A 12,241-nucleotide genomic window follows, 5' to 3' on the forward strand; every position below is an offset into this window, starting at 1 on the left:
GTCCCAGATAGTAGCTCCCCCCCCACCCATCAAATTGACACTGTAACTTGTTTGGGGTGAAAATGCAATAAAATTTAAAAAAAAAAAAATACAAAATGAAACTTGGGTTCTTGGAAAAACTCTAAGAAATCGCCAATTTATTTAACTTGTATTTTTAACCGATATATGTTTATACTAAACTAGTTGGTTTCCCAAAATGACTGCCAAATTGAGCATATTTAATTAGTTAACAGAAAAAAAAAATAAACACCAAATATATAGCAAATAAATGTTAGCAAACGCAAGACAAATTACTCTTCTACCTACTTGGATAAGTTTTTAAGTTTTAACTTATTTTAAAGCACTTTTTGGTTCACTACAAATAGAGTATCTACTATTCAGATAGAAAAAAAAAAAGAAAGGCAATTCCATGTGAACATCCTGAAAAACTTGGCAGACAGAAAATACTTTAAAATTTATAGTTGGGGATCAGTTTCATATATAAATTTAACGCAAGATTATTGCCATAGCTGAGATAGATACCATTTAACACAAAATCCAACTAGCAAGATCGTAAAACCACACGTAATCGCCTAAGTAGACCACCTCTCAAAAATAAAATAAACGCACAGAATTTATTTCTCTTAACAAGATAACATTTTGGTTAACTGCCCTAAAAATGCTAGGATGACTCGGAAATGGGTGATCATTTTATGTCAAATTTATATAAGAAACTGCTCCCATTCTAAAATAAATTTTTATTCATTTTCTTCTTTCCAACAATTTTTTGAGGTGTTTACATGTAAGAGTTTCAAAAACTTTTCTTTTTTTTTGGAGGGAGAAGATTTAGCTTGGGGTACTATTAATCCAAAAAAATTACCCTAAACTTTGTATAGGTTAGTTTTACTGATAGTTGTAAATTAATAAAATATTTATTATTCTATTATTACCACCAGCAGTGGGAGATTTTGTTTTAAACAAAATTGAGTAAAAATAGACAACTAAAAGAATCGTTTTTGGCATCAGAAAGTATGCACAATTTTTTTCCAATGCCGATACCCCCACCCCCCAAAAAAATGTTCTGATATTTCCAATTCTGATTAAATTACAAAAGCATACCAAAATAAAATGCAACAATATTTAAAAAAAAAAAAAAAAAAAAAAAAGAAAAAAAAAAAAGAAAGATGCTTTTTCAAATTGGCACTTATGGGAAAATTAAAACTATACAAAATACTGAAATGTCTGTATGATGTACGTACCAGTCATGGAATGATGATGTCATATTCCAAAAATCACTTAAGTAGTTTTTTTATTCAAGAAAATCAAATTTTACGACCAAGTGAGTCGTAGTGTTTTCCTCAGCCATGATAGAATGCGATGAAATAAATAAAAATGAGATAACTCAAATCGAAGTGTCAAGGTAAAAAAAAAACAAAGCAGCCTTATATTCAATACAGTTTAGTAGTAAATCGCTAAAAACAATCGTAAATTTTGATTTTCTTAGTTCTAAATAAAATACTGGATCGATTTAAATATAATTTTTGGAATATGACAACTTTGCTTTGTAACAACTACATACATCATAAAGACTTTTCTGTATTTTCTTTACTTTTAATTTCCGTCAAAATTGCCAATTTGAATAAGCACCTTTTTATTTTAAAATATTATTTAATTTTATTTTGCTATGCTTTTATAAGTTTATCGGAGTTGGGGAAAAGAAAAAAAAAAATCGGAACTTTGGGATATCGGAATTGGAAAAAAAAAAAATTGTGTATATTTTCTAATGCCAAAAACGATTCTTTTAGTTGTCTTATTAGAAAAAAGAAAAAAAAAAACAATGTAAAAAATTAAATGTAAATAAATCAAGTTTTCGTTCATGTTCTGCTTCAAAATTACAAATATAATTTTTTTGTAGGCGTAACTCATTACTTGATTTTCACATGGCAGCCATGGGGGTCGATCTATATAAGCACCAACTATAAACTTCTTGATTGTTTTCATCAAATTTAAAATATTTTCTGACGCTTGTACAGTAATTAAGCAAAAATCGAAAAAAAAAAAAAAAAAAAATGCAAGAAAATTTATTATTCTGTGCATATTCATATCACTTATGGAAGTTTTTTTTTCAGATTTTGTATATTTTCCTAGAAGACATAAAAATAAAATAAAATAAAAAAGGATTTAAGATGGCATTGTTTCTTTAGTTCAGGTGAAGGTTCACTGCTGCATGTTTAATAACTGCAAAATCGAAAATAAAACAGAAATAATAATTGTTGCTAATCTGTCACTTGTTTATTTTTCAACCAATCTGTATATTTTAACGTCTTTGTCTAAAAATTCAGTACCCAAAGTTAAGGTGCCAGAAGTGGACTCGGTTTATTTAAATATAGAATGGAAGTCACAAAGCATGAAACGAAATACGAAACCAAATGGAAACACTTCTTGTTTTATCATGAAATAGTAAACAAATAAAATTTTATTTTTTACATTTCTATAAATATTTTTTTAATAGTAAAAACATTCATATGGGAATATTTTATTTAAAAAAAAAAAAAATAATTTAAACTTTCATAATTTACATTTCTATAAATAATTTTCTAAATATTTAAAACATATTCATATTGAAATAATTTAAAATTCTCAAATTTCATCACATAATTTCGTCATAAATAATTTTCTATAATATAAATCTCACCTGTCTGTTTAAATTAATTTCTTCCAAATTGACCATAGACTTTAAAACTTTTCAGAAATTAATTATCTCCCCTGCTAATGTGTGTGCTATTCAGTTATGTAAGCAAAACTATCTTTTAAAAAATATCTTGAAAAACTATTTTAATAATTAATTTTCTATCTTATCGGTTTTCGTAATTTTTGGATACTTTCATTACTGCGACATGACAATTCAGTAGATACCATTCGTTTTACTTGAAATACAATATTTTGATTTTTGCCATTCTAACAAAGAACAGTATTTTTTGTTCATTAAATTGTTCGATAGAAGTACAGAATAAGTATACCCCCATTCTCGTGTTTAGAATAGATTTCTAAATAATAACGTTTTTATTTCATCACTGTCCATATTCTGCATAAGTGCCGATAAATCTTACGAAAAATAAGTTATACGTGGAATCATATGAATAAGTTGAAAAGCCAATTTTCTTGCATTTGGTAACAGTTTTGCTTTGTTCACGCCTTTCATTCTTGTTAACTATACAAACAATTGCACATTTTCCTAGGAAATAACAAGTCTTTATAATATTTATAAATTAGACAAATTATAGTTTTTTTGTTTTTAAAACATTTGGCTTGCTCCGTCTCAAACCATGGCATAAATTGGTAAGGGGTAAAAATTGAAAAATGACCGTAATAGGACAAGTTGAATAAAACATTACTCCCACTGTTAGTTTTGAACATGCACAAAATTAAACACTCGTAACTCAATTACTTCATTTTAAATGTTCTTTATCAATCCGTCAATCGCTCATACGGTAACAACGCTGGAGAGAGAAATAACGATTAAGCCTGGAACGCTAAACGTTCCAGTTTCGATTCTAATGAATGGTACCCAAGTCATATTTTTTATAATTTTCGACATCATCACTATACATTGGATAATAATCAATAGAGAATCAGCTCTATCAGAAGAAATCTGCTTGAATTAAAATATATTTCTGTGTATTTTATGACCGGGCTACACCAGCCACCCTGTTAGTACTAAATAAATTTTAATTCTAAATGATTCCTTATCTCTATATAAATAAAATGAACTCATTTTTTCCCGTCGGATTTTGACATTAATAGGATTAAAAATCAAGATATTTCATGCAAATATAATATGCACAAACAGCAGAACAATATCTGAGGTGTGTTATAGGCTTATTATTTCTCAAATTCCTCGATAATCTTAGATTTCTATACTTTTTCTGCTGAGAAGTCACGGTCAAAATCGGTTAAGATCAATGGAAGTGGTAAAATATTTTCTCTCTAATAAATTCCTCCTCCCCCTGCCACCACTTAACACCGTTTGGGGATCGTTCACAAGGAACAGTTGAGAAGAGAACACCGGTTTGGCTTCGTAGTTCTTTCATGTGAAGTTATTTAAAATCACTAAACTAAGCTGCAGTGCTCTGTGGCGTAGTGGTTAGCGTGCTGGACAATTCACATTATATTTTTACGTTCGCGCCGACCTACCGTAGTCGTGTTTTTTTTTTCCTAAACAACTGGAATGGACTTTTCTTGGTGGCCGAACTGTTAACGTTGCAGATGTTTCTTTTTCACACTTTATTTTCCTACTTTTACTCATGACTCCGGGTTTGATCCTTCCTACTTACCTACCATAACATTTTTTAAAACTCCCCCCCCCCCGTCCCGGAAACAAACACTCGGGCAACGCCGGGTACCCCCCGCTAGTTTATTAATATTAACAAAATATAAAACCATTTTTAATACCTGTACAGAATTTTTTTTTTGGGGGGGGGGGGGTTACTATACACAGATTCGAAAAAGTTATCAAAAAACAAAAAAAAAAAAATTTTTTGTGTTTTTATTTAATGTAACATGTTTATTCAGCTGGAAAAAACATACAGGGTTTACTGATGTATTGGAAAATTAAAAATGGCGTCCGACAGTTGGACACGGGTAGTTTGGGAAAAGGAGTTAAAAAAAAAAAAACTATACAAAATACTGTTAAAAAACCCACCGAATATATGTCAGCCTATGCCACGGTAATAGATATTGAGCGAGTTTCTAACAGTATTTTGTCTAGTTTTTTTTATTTTTAACTCCTTTTCCCAAACTTACCGTGTCCAACAGAGAGTTGGGCGCCATTTTTAATTTTCCAATACATCGGTAAACATTATGTCTTTCAAACTGAATAAACATATTACATTTTTTTTTTTTAATCTATGTGTATAGTAATACAAACCCGACTTTTTTTTTTTTTTTTTTTTTTTTATTGTTTTTTGCTTTGGACTCAAGCTTCAACATTTAATGTCGGAAAATTGTGATTTGTTGCTGTTATATGAATTGATTAAAAATGAACAAATGGTTTTGCATTCAATTGTCATTGTCGTCTTTCAAAGTCGCCTGACGCTTGCTGCAGGCCTGTCAGACTAATTGGTAAGGACTGAATAATCTCTTCTGTTTATCATTTCTGCATGACTTTTTTTTTTCTGTTAAGACTTATTGAAATTCAAAAAGAATTTTATTTTGGGTATTTGTGCACCCATGTTACCGCATTGAAGTACTTTTTGCATTCATTCTTTTCTGCGGATTGTTATTCTCATCTTCACAGTTGTTGATTCACCACATTTCGACCAACTCATCCTCTGGTCTTCTCAAGTCTTTTGGGGGCCCATGACGCAGTGATTAAAGGCATCGAGTCCCTACAGTTCCAGGAAAATAGCAGTTTCAATCCTACCCAAGCAGGCCATAGGATTAGTTGGCCAAAATGCGTCGAGACAACAACTAAGGGAGGCAGTAATTACTGGGGATACAGTTACATTCCTATCCTGTCATAGTTAATCACCCAAAGAAGGCCAGAGGAGGAGTCAGCCGAAATGTGGTGAATCAACAACTACAAAGAAGAGGAAAACAGTCTGCAAAAAGAATGAATGTACAAATTATGAAGCCTTATGTCAAAGGATTTCAAAAAAACTGAAATAACATTTAGAAAACCATTTTTAACATAGGGAGGAGAAGGCGTTTTGTAACTAGCCTGTATTTTCACTTAACAATCATAAAACTTGAAAATACTATAAAAAAAAATAAATAACGAGCGTGGTTCAGTATGCGCATAAGCATTCTATTATGGGAATATTCTGTATTAGATACATTTTTTTTTTTTTTTACATAGGCATCACCACTTATCAAGGCCAAGAGGCTACTCGAGGATAAGGGTTAAAGAGTGTACAGTAGAAATTGGACAATATAGTAATCGTTAGTAATGGAAATTCAGTAAATTTGTTAACAAGTGGAACGGCTCATCAAGAACTTGTTTACGTTAGACTTGAAGACAATCATATTGTAGTCAGCTGGAAAGCAGGAAAACGGAAGATAATTCCACAGGCGTGCAGTTCTAAGAAAGAATCTTTGTTCATGGAATCTACGTGTAGGTTTAGGCACAGATAAAAAGTGTGGAAATTATTGATAGTGTTTACAGCTAGACGAGTGTTTCTTGTGAAAGTTTGGCGAGGGGGGACCATAGATTGAAGCTCAGTCGAACACTTTCCATGAAAATAACAATACAGCAGAGACGAACTCGCAACATCTCTTCTGTAATTGTAAGCGCCCGAAAAATACAATAGCGAATTACTTAGCTCTATCCAGTCATGGCTGACACAACGAGAGCATGCTACCCCTGTGAAGTAAATAAATGGTTCAGTTTGAAATGCTGTCCGAATTCTTAAGTTCAACAGAAACATTCCCAGAGTTCGACAAGATACACCTGAAGAAGGTCAGAAATTACATCGACCAAAACATTGTGAAAAATGGCACTCAATGAGAATAGTAGTCCAAAGATTCCAAATAATTTAATAAAGTTTGCTTATGCACTTATGTTACAGCGTTATTTTTTCAATATTTTCAAATTAAATTAAAGTTTTATATCTTTTTTTTTTTTTATTAAATTGTCAGGTGAAAGTACATAATAGTTACAGAACACCCTCCTCTTCCCACATTAAGAACGATTTTCTAAATAATAACATTATTTTTGCATGGCAATATAAGTGAACAAGTACCCAAAGTTTTATAACAATAAAAAATGTAAAATACAACAATATTATAATTTGCCTTAAAACATTCAAAATCTTTGATTCAAACAGAAAATTTTGTTTGTGTATTTCTGCATTTATTAACCCGAAATTTCTACGAAGTTACTTGGGTGCGCCTGGCGGATGATGAGAAGAACCGGAAATGGTTGACAAGTAGTTTCCTGGATATTAAGACATTTTCGTTAAAATTTAGTGGTCATCGCCATTCTTAACATGGGGTGGGGTAGTTGTAACAATTTGTGTTTTTTTGTAATAAGGCTCACCCAGACGTTTCCGTTTATTCCCATCATGTCGGGTACACCCGAGTAACTTTGTGGAAATTGCGGGTTCATAAGGTACTTCGATTTTTTTGTATTTTAAATTTCAATAAATCATTTCACAAAACAGTATTTAGATTATTTTGTGATGGAAAAATTTTCTAAAAACGATGGAATTTTCAGCGTCTTCACTGGTTAGTCTGACAGGCCTGCAGCAAGCGATGGAGTACTTTGCTTGATGAAAGCTGTCTTTAAATGAAATGGACCTTTTTTTTTTGTGCTTATTCAGACTGGCACTTATATTGACATTTAAAATTAAAGAAAAAACAGAAATGTCTGTATAATGTACGTACCAGTCACGGGACGAAGATGAAAAATTCCAAAAAATCACAATTTGATAAAGTTGTTTTTTTTTGTTTGTTTTTTTATTTTTTTTTTTATTCAAGAAAAAACAAATTTTACTGTTTCGATGAGTGAAAAAAAGCATCCAACGAATCAATGGACAAGAGTAGACAACCCTAATGCATGTGGAAACTGTCAAAACAATCACTGATTATCTCTCTTTATCTTCTCTAGAAAAACATGGTCTTGTCTGTCATTTACCAGTAACAAAAAAAAAAAAAAAAAAAAAAAAAACGCAAATTTATTTTTAGTATAAAAAAAAAAAAAAACTTGATCAATTTTTGTGATTTTTGGAATATACCATTTTTATTCTGTGATAAATAAGAATATAAAAGTTTTTCTTCATTTTTGTTTATAAGTGCCAATCTGAATATGCACCTTTATTTTCTCCAAAATTGATTTAATAAATTTAATAGAATTGCTTGTTTTTTGTTTTTTCATGTTATTTCATGTTGGTTTTGTTAGAAGTTTTCGTCATCAATGGTATCTGATGATGAATTTCAAGAAAATTAAAATAATGAGGCGAAGATCAAAGTATAGTACAAGTTTGGTCTAAAGAAGGGGGGGGGAGACATTCCCCCAAACGTTACCTCCTCGTTTCTGAAGAGGCGGAGTATCACCGCCTCATATGTGAGGGAGTGCTGACAGGACAATATACACGTTTGGCACCCCCCTTAACCCTTTTTTTTTTTTTTTTTTTTTTTTTTTTTTATAACAATGTTGCCCTCATGGGGAGTCGGTAAATAAATAGAAAAAATAAAAATGGGCAAACAAAATTAAAAAATACTTCATGGGTTTATTAATTTTTTTTTTTTTTTTTTTTTTCCACAGTGATGGGGGCGGAGGAGCTGATGTTAATTTTGTAAAAGAAAAAAAAAAAAAAAAATGAAAGCTCTTCCTTCGTACCAACACCAAATACTGGAAAATAGAAAATAAAATACAAATAAGAACCGGAAATTCAAAATTAAGCTGCTTGTTAAGATAGAGTTGACAGATCGAATTTTAAATATGTTGTTTTAAGCAAAAACAACAGAACTTACTTGCCATGTCGAAAATAGTAATATATCCAAACATGAAGAAAATTCGTCAAGTAGAACAACTGCTATTGTGTTTTTAATAATAAAAAAAAAAAAATAGTCTATCGCTATTGGCTAAAACATGTCAGTCATTAAAGTGATGAAAAGGGAGATATGTTCCTTGTATTCACATCTAGGGAAAACGCCATTTTCCCCCACAAATTTTCGGTAAAAATTACTTTTAACCATAAATAATTTTCCACTCAAATTTTTGGATATATTACTATTCACTATTCAACAATTCGTTAAGTACTGTTGTTTTTGCTTAAAATATATTTGAAAAAAAAAAAAAAAAAAAAAATTAAAAAAAAAATATCAATTTGTTGACTGTCCTAACAAGCACCAAATAAAAAAAAAGTCTTTCACAATAGCCATCATATATATATCCGATAGATCAGAACATAAAATAGAAAGTACCCACTTCAAAGCGCCGTTGTGTATAGAATCAGAAATTACGAACTAGTGTTTTTATATATATATATATATATATATATATTAGAGAAAAGTAGTTTGCTTGAAGCATTGCTGGCAAATATATATGAGAAGTATAAGAAGGCTATAGCAATGCAGGGAACCGGCTATTATATTAGTGTGACGTATGAACAAACAAAAGAAGGTTTTGTTTATTTTATTTACCTTCGTATATCCATTTATTTTTCAAGATAATCACAATTCGAATCGGTAAATATGAACTTACTGTTTGATATAAACGGGATGGTTTTATCCCTTTTCTTTGGAACAAAAAGATATGCTCAACATATTAAGCCTTCCACCAACTTGGTTATATCAAACTAAGTTCATATTTACTGATTTGAATTGGGATTATCTTGAAAAATAAGTGGATAGACAAAGTTAAAAAAAAAAAAAAAAAAAAAAAAAAAGACCTTTCGCTTGTTCATTTTTATTCATATGTTACACCAATACAACAGCCGGTTCCCTGCATTGCTATAGCCTTCTTATACTCTTCCATATATATTTTTTGTTTTGGTAAAATGTTTTTTTTTTTTTAAATTATATTTCACTCTTTGTTTATACCAATCCTTTTTGTTTAGAAGCTCAATGATTTCTAAATATAACAACAGAGCACATATAAAAGAATTACATTCCAAGATCCAAATATTTATTTTTTATGCAAAACAGCTCCTCCAGGATATTAAAATTTACCAAACTTTTAACATGCTGGAGGAACTGTTTTGCATGAAAAATAAAGATTTGGATCTTAGAATATAACTATACTGTTATTCTTATATATATATATATATATATATATATATATTAATTTGAATTTATTACTTGTTTGTTAGTTTGTAATATACTACAATCATTTCAAAAGTAATCCCTATTTTTTAAATCCAAAAACTAAAAAGTTGAAGAGCTACAAAGATGGGAGTGGTACCATTAAAACAAGCAACCTTTTTTGTTCTCCAAAATTTATTTTCTACATAGTCAATACCATTCAAAATGCACTTTTGTCAGGAATTCAACTGCGAATCTTTGCTTCTGACGCATGTCCATGACAGGGAATTTCTTAGAGTCAATATCAGCAAGAGAGATGAAGCTTTCAGGCCATGAATGCATAAGTTCAGTCATCAGAACAACCCAATTTGTAATCCCATCTGATCCATTCAGGCGGAATAAAAGAGGAGGCATTACTTTTGGAACGCCCTCCAGACGTTTCGTGTATCTTCATGCGATTTTATATTTTATGCATCGATTTGCAGTATTAACACGCGAGTTAGAGCTAATGAAAATATGTCAATTTAGCTACACAAAATATTCCACGTTTCCATCCTTACTTAGCCTGACGAATCCTCACAAGGATGAAACGCAGAATATTCTGTGTAGCTAAATTGCCATAATTAATAATCAAACTCCTTGAAAATAATTTCAAAATAAATCGAAAAACATTCCAATAATATATATATAAAATTTGGATTTAAAACAATAGAAAAAAAAAGAAATCCGGTCTAAAATATAATTGGAGTAATTTTTTGTGCTAAATTTAGAATTACACTTTTTTTTTTTTCTTTTTTTTTAAATACAGAAGAATCTTTAAGATGTATACACTTACCACGGGACGGAGACGTCATATTCCAAAAATCATGCAAGTTCAAGTAAGAGATAAAAAAATTTATGGTTTTTAGTGATTAAAAAGTTTGACATTCTGGTATATTTCTCAAGACATTTCATTGTTAGGAAAACATTGTCGAAAGTGCCCCCCCTCCCTAAATTCCACTTTTTTCCTGCTAATATCATCGATTGCAGACTTAAGTTTCAGACTATAAAAAAATTTGCTACTCATGCAGAGAGTGATCCGTGCTGAAATAACGTTATTATTTAAGCCATTCTTAACATGGGGAGGGGAAGGTGTTTTGTACCTATTCTGTACTTTAACTTTATAATTGAATAAAAAAATAAATAAAACTTTAAACGTGGAAATACGATTTAAAAAGAACGCGGATCACTCTCTGCATTTGCACCAAACATTTTTCACTTATAACGTTGTACTAAATTGAACACGAACTTTGTGACCACGATCAATAGACAGATGGTATTTATTTGCTCCCCCACTGAGCAAATTAGGCACAAGGCCGTTTTTAATGTGAGGTAAAAACCAGCTCCCCTAAAAGTAGGCAAAAAGGGGGCACTCTGGTTACCAAAAATAATAATTGTCCCAGTATAGAGGGTTTCCCCTCCATTGACTGGTACAAATTATCTTAAGTGCAGTATCTGCCGGAGCAGATACTACACTTTGTTCCCGGCCGAGAACAACAGAAAAAAGGCAAGCCTCTTTTCTACTTACAGATACATAGATGAGAGTGGGAGGATGGAAGAAGGAAGGGTAAAGAAATGCTTTTTTTTAACCCCTACCTTCCAGTCACATCAGAGAGAGTTGCCATTTTTTTTCATCGTGGTCACAAAGTTCGTGTTCAATTTAGTACAACGTTATAATTGAAAACTGAACCCCCATGTGAAAAGTTATGAAATTTTTTTTTTTTTTTTAATAATCTGAAACTTGAATCTATAATCGATGATATTAACAGGAAAAAAAGTTTTTTTAAAAAAATGAAAATTGTGGAATATAAGGGGGTGGGTCACTCTCGACAACGTCGGCCAATATAATACGTAATATTATATTATTAAAATTTTATATGATAAAAAGTGGAATACAGTAAACAATTTTATGTAAAAAAAAAAAAAAAAAAAAAAAAGGTAAATTTATACAAACACCGTGACAGCGAATTAACCCTAACCCTAACGCTGTCACGGTGTTTGTATAATAATACCAAAAAAAAAAAATGTAATTTATTTCTTGTAACTTTTTCATGTGTAACATTCTTAAAAGTAAAACATTTTTTTACGGAAAAGTACCATTATTACGCCAAACTCCTTAAAATACAAATAATAAAGCATAATACTACTAATAATTCGTCTAAGAATGTGTTGGATTTCTTTAGTTAAAATAGCTGTTGGAAGATGTTTCAACGGGGACGCCAAATCATCTATCACCGTCTAGAAAACGGGAAATAATGCAAGAATGACATATCTCGACAAATATGCCGGAAGTTTATTTTGTGTACAAACAAAATCTCACTAGTCGAATTGAATTCTCTCCCTTGAATTTTAAAACAAGATGGCGGCTCAAATACCCCATCATAATTCTTCATAAATTTCATTTTCTTAAAAATTAAATAAAATACTTGATCAATTTACGAGATTTTTGAAATATGACATTTTCGTTCCGTGACGAATA

This window comes from Euprymna scolopes, chromosome 11, assembly GCF_053919585.1.
Source record: "Euprymna scolopes isolate OS-2025 chromosome 11, ASM5391958v1, whole genome shotgun sequence".
Classification (NCBI taxonomy): domain Eukaryota; kingdom Metazoa; phylum Mollusca; class Cephalopoda; order Sepiida; family Sepiolidae; genus Euprymna; species Euprymna scolopes.